Below are 6,393 nucleotides of genomic sequence, written 5' to 3'. Positions count from 1 at the left end.
TTTCATATCTCTCCTCAACAAACAACTATAAAATATTGTTTCTTCTTATGCAAAAGGTATGAATTTCCTGCTGCCAATAAAGCTGAATATTGCTACGAGGCGCTCGTATTGAGGAGGGTTAATTCTGACTCTGTTGGATTGCTTTGTTCTGGGAATGCAACGCTACGGAATAATAGAAATGGTCATACGCCGGTATCAGGGAGAAAAACGATAGGCTAATTTATGTTTGAAACCGAGAAAAAGATCATATGGGCTTTGCATCGATATTTAATAGTCTCGCAAGTTGGGTAACAGGATGAATATACAATTTTGACTAAGACACAGACGTATTTCGTCTGTCGTGAGCTATGTTACACGTCTCGTCAGAATTAAATACTCTTATATCACCAAACTATTTCAAAAAAAAATTTACGTATTCTTTTAATGAATTTGCACGTGTCAAATTCACAATATCTGGTTCCAAATACGAGTGTCTCATAACTTAAGGTTATGAACATGGCATTGTCGGATGTAATATAAGCCGCTGATATACTCTATTAAATTGTATTAAAATTCAATATAAAAAACGTGAATAGTATTAGAAGTAATGTCTTCGCTTTAATGTTGATGGTATTGTTGTAAATGCGATCCATTGATGCGATTGGTATTGTCGTAAATTTAGCTCGGCCATAATCATTTTTGATAAGAAGATGTGTTTTGATTATTGAGAATCGCAACCTAAGAGCAGTGCTTGAAAATTGCGTGAGCCGACAAGGGTTTTAAGATGAATAGTGCCATATGATTTATTGTGACATGAATGGTAGAATCATTCACAGTTAACGCTCCTTATTTACATAGGACTTGTAGCTTATCGTATGAGTTCACATCATAACTCATTATCGAGTGAGAGATACAAAATGGACGAACAATTATTAAAAATATTATAAGAAACTCTGATTTTAATATTTAGTATAGTGATAAAAATTTATTTTAGAGTGCTATTTTTTTCATTATATTTTAATATTAACACCATCATGTATACCGCTCCGCCTGCCGCTGCTCGAGTCACCCAGGTTCGGGCCAGCCAGCCGTACTCGAAGTACTTTTAAGGTTTACGTGGACTTCAACGAAGGCGTGCAAATAAAGGAAATTTCCGTAAATCCACTCTCTTTAATCTGAATTACCGAACTCTCCCTGACACTGTGGATTCAAATGCGGGGTTGACTAGAACGTATTATAACCTTACAAATCTAACTTCCGAATTGTTATACTGAAAACCAAAATTACAAATTAAAGCACGTTACATTCTATATTTCCCTAACACCGCTATGACGGCGTAACATTATCGCGTAATCCACGCCTGCCGCTGTGACGGCCATTATATAATCCAATTAAATTTCAAATTATCTTAATCCTGCAGGTAATGCATTATTAAGAGCAAAACAACATAACTCCAGCTTACTTCTTCCACTTCTCAGGTTAAACCTACACACTATGCATATACGTGGGATATTATTCTATTACCTCCTGACAATGGTACCTTAGTATTACCTCCTAACATTTTTGCTATACACTTTCTTTAAAATCGATTAGTGCGAATGTTTGAGATGCTTTTCTTCTGTGATAAAAAATTAAGCCAGAAATGCAACTATGTCGAAAATGTCAACAGTCATTCGAGTTCGATGCTTCATCGCGTAGATGGAAGCGCGTTATGGATCTGATTTTTATGGAAGTGAATCCACGCTCTGAGGTAACAAAAGTGTGGTTGGTACGGGCATGGTCGAGTTCTATCATTTTATTTGCGTTTTTTTCTCGATATAACTACAACAATAAAGTTGAAAGCATGCCGATATTCGGCAAGAACTTGATTGGGGAAGATCGTCATCGTGGCCGATGTGGCGTGACTCACTCGTCCACCTACTCACCAGTCAAGCTTTGTTTCAACTGCTGCTGAGCAGCGTCAGTCTTACCTATAGGCTCGGTCCTTCATTTGAAAGGTTTCTCGACCCTTGGAGTCTGAACACAAGTATCCATTTCTTACATATATCATGATACAGTGAAACGGAGCCGCATGAGACAACAATTAAATAACATTTATTGAACATTAACAATGATTAATGCCAGCACGAAGCAATTTCTTAGAGAAGTTTATCGATTAATCGATTTCTCACTAAAATAAGATAATAAAAGTAAAATATAATATATAAATGAATAATAAAAATAAAATAAGATAAACTACAAAATTATTTTACAAACTTTGAGTACGCTCAACATCTGAAGTCCCTGACACAAGTTATGACTCCCAGCAAGGTCGGTTAAGCTAAAACCACAACCTAACTTTTAATTAATGGGTTCATTAATTTTATAAACGACAAATTTAATTTTCTTATTTGCAGAAATATTGATCATTTAATGCACGTAGCAAGAGCAGATTTGGGTAGACTAAAGTTGTGTCGCCCGCAGTGAGTAATTAAAAAATGGCGCAAATAATATATTTAAAATGCTGAAATATGTCTTCTAACATAATTAAATGAAGGAAATTTGAAGCCATTAGAGCCATATTTAATATTTTGTATGAATGCACTGAGCTTCAGAAACGGTATCTGTATTGATGATGTCATCCTGAAGAACAAAGAATACAGTCTCATTCGTCCCAGAGTTCATTAAGTTTCTCAAGTGTCGTCGTCTAAACTTCCTTTTTACAACACTTCTCTTTAACTTCACTTCTTGTTGTTTGTTTGTTTGTTTGTCTGCTACAAATCTTATAATAGATATTTAACACACTTCTACCTCTCCAATCGATCTGAAATTTCGCACACTAGTGTAAAGTTGGAGACAATGCATGAATCAAATGTCAAAATAAATGATTTTAGAAAAAAAAATTCAAGATTAAAAAAATTGAAAAAATAATTTTGTCAGCTACAAATCTTATAACTGATATTTGACATACTTTTACCTGTCTAATTGATCTGAAATTTTGCACACTTGTGTGAAGTCAGAGGCAATGCATGAATCAATTAATAGAATAAATAATTTTGAAAAAAAATATATATTAAAAAAAATTATATTTAAAAAAATTGAATAATTAACTTTTTTAATATTCGAAAATTAAATGAGAAATTCATTGTAAATCTGTAAGATTGGAGACACTGGATTCTTTGGAAGTGTTGTCTTTAAAAAGTAATTTTTAAACGTATATTATTACAACACGTCTCTTTAACTTCACTTCTTGTTTGTCTTTCTGTCTGCTTCAAATCTTATAATCGAAATTTAACACACTTCTACTTATCCTTTCGATCTGAAATTCTGCACACTTGGGTAATGTTGGAGACAATGCATGAATCAAATGACAAAATAAATAATTTTTTTTTCAATATTAAGAAAACTAAAAAATAATTTTGTCTGCTACAAATCTTATAATCAATATTTAACACACTTCTAGCTGTCCAATCTATTTGAAATTTTGCACACTTGCGTAAAGTTGGAGACAATGCATGAATCAAATGACAAAATAAATAATTTTATAAATAATTTTTTTTAATATTAAAAAAACTAATAAATAATTTTGTCTGCTACAAATCTTATAATCAATCTTTAACACACTTCTAGCTATCCAATCTATCTGAAATTTTGCAGACTTGCGTAAAGTCGGAGACAATGCATGAATCATTAATTTTGAAATGTAATTTCTTTTAGGTATTAAAATAATCAAAAAATTAATTTTTTAATATTCGAAATTAAAATTAGAAATTCATTGTACATGTTGTACATTGGAGACATGGGATTTTTTAGAAGTGTTGTCTTCAAAAATTAATTTTTAAACGTATATTTTAATGGCTCATATTTTATCAGGTTATTATTCTAAACCAAAAATAGCAAGTAAAATGTCACCAGTATCAAAGTTGCCTTGCTAAATTCGTTAATTTGAAACCCCCAATGTATTTTAGCGCTCCACTTTAGCAGATCCGCTCCACCGCGCCACTAACGCTGTAACATCGTCGCTTGCTGGTTGATTACGTCGTAATGTCTTTAATGACGTTGAGTCGACGTCTAATGATTGCTGGGACTCAATTTTAATGAATAATGATTGGCATTGTCGTTCGAAAAAATGCATTTTAACAGCGGCTATACTTCTGCTATAATTTTCCCGTAAAAACTTCACGCTAACAAATAATAGGCAGGCAATGGTGAGGTTATTCGCTGTTTTCCTGCGTGATTTTATTCCATGAACACTTGACACGTTGATAGTAAATTATTGTCTAACACTTTATGATTAAAAATATTTAGCTATTTTCTCGTTTCTAACAAATTTTGATACCCACTAATACTAGTGCTGGATGTGCACTTCCACGCTTTATAAATCGCATAACATGGAAACGGAAAACTTAAAATATTGACGTCGTTAAAAATTATAAAAAATTCATCGATATTGTGGTGGGAAGTGAGGTGCTATAGACATTTAATTAAATGTAAAATGAGTGTTCAATTTAGATTAATGCCCTATCAAGGCATTAATTGAAGTTATCGTGACCAAAAACGAAATCAGTGCAAAAAAAAGTCACCCTTTCAGAAATAAAAACAACTTCAGATTTTTTTCAGACCCGTGTAATCATAGTTACACGGGTCTGAAAAGCTGACGGGTCTGTAAGACAAGCAGACTGGGTTACCAGTTTTTACCGGTGCATTTTTGCGGTCGTTCCTGAGTGACGGATAAATGATCGTTATACGTGTACGTATGTATGTGGCGAATAGTTGACGAATAATTGATCGATTGCGGCGAATAATTGATCGTTTCAGGAGGCGAATAGTCAATAGTATATATATGGCGAATAACTAATCATGTGCACGTGGCGAATGAGTGATCACTCGCACGTGGCAAATAATTGATCGCATGTGTATGACGAATAATTAATCGTGGGTATGTGGCGAATTGTATGTGCATGGCGGACAATTAATCGTGTGCATGTTGCGAATAAGTGATCGGTTGCATGCGGCGAACAAGTGATCGATCGCATATGGCGAATAAGTGATCGTTTTCTTGTTACGGAAAATTACCTGAATGATTGATAAAGCCTGCATGTGACTGATCGTTTGCATCTGGTGAATGTCGTATGTATGTCGTGTATGTGAGGCTCCGCTAATTTTGTTTAAGAGACCCAATCTACATGCGGTGGACGACGTCTGAGTTGCCCATCCTTTGGTGCGGAATTAAGATTTGAAGTCACCATCAAAATGAGGGCACCATCACATGAGGGCAAGAAGTGCTCTTTTCTTTACATGAATTTAGAACACATTTTAAAAATCAGTAGAGCACATCCAATGAGAGTTATACGTGTACGTTTGTATGTGGCGAATAGTTGATTGATTGGCGACTAGTTGACGAATAATTGATCGTTTGCAGGAGGCGAATAGTCGATCGTATATATATGGCGAATAACTAATCATGTGCACATGGCGAATAAGTGATCACTCGCATGTGGCGAATAATTGATCGTATGTGTATGGTGAATAATTAATTGTGCGCATGTGGCGAATAAGTGATTGCTGGCCCGTGGCGAATAATTAATCGTATGTGCATGCGAATAAATAATCGTGTGCATGTGGCGAATAAATGATCGACTGAATGTGGCGAACAAGTGATCGATCGAATGTGGCGAATAAGCGATCGTTTTCTTGTTACGAAAAAATGACCTGTATGATTGATATAGCCTGCATGTGACTGATCGTTTGCATCTGGTGAATGTCGTATGTATGTCGTGTACGTGAGGCTCCGCTAATTTTGTTTAAGAGACCCAATCTACATGCGGTGGACGACGTCTGAGTTGCCCATCCTTTGGTGCGGAATTAAGATTTGAAGTCACCATCAAAATGAGGGCACCATCACATGAGGGCAAAAAGTGCTCTTTTCTTTACATGAATTTAGAACACATTTTAAAAATCAGTAGAGCACATCCAATGAGAGTTATACGTGTACGTTTGTATGTGGCAAATAGTTGATTGATTGGCGACTAGTTGACGAATAAATGATCGATTGTGATCAATATTTAGGTAATGCATTTAGATGAAAATTTATTCTATGTTTTATCTATCCGAAAATCAGTCTACGGCCTTCTACAAAAAAATCCGAGCTGAGAATTAGACTTTCCTCAGTTGGACTCACAGAGCATTAATTATTGTTAGAAGAATTGCAGCAATGAAGGTTTGTTCAATGAATTAATACTCGTTCAATAGTTTATGAAAATTTGTGACAAATTCTGCATAAATTCCCAAATTCCAAATTTTCATGGATAGATAATGTGAAGGTAGTTTTTAAATTTATATGCAAAGTCAATTCTACTTTAGATTAGGATATGACGGACACGTTGCAACTTGTCATATGAACTAAGCATTTAAATCAAAGAAAACGCCAAACAA

This window comes from Hyalella azteca, unplaced genomic scaffold (genome assembly GCF_000764305.2).
Source record: "Hyalella azteca isolate HAZT.00-mixed unplaced genomic scaffold, Hazt_2.0.2 contig16900, whole genome shotgun sequence".
NCBI classification, from domain to species: domain Eukaryota; kingdom Metazoa; phylum Arthropoda; class Malacostraca; order Amphipoda; family Hyalellidae; genus Hyalella; species Hyalella azteca.
The sequence above is the reverse complement of the archived record's forward strand: the minus strand, read 5'-3'. Positions refer to the sequence as shown.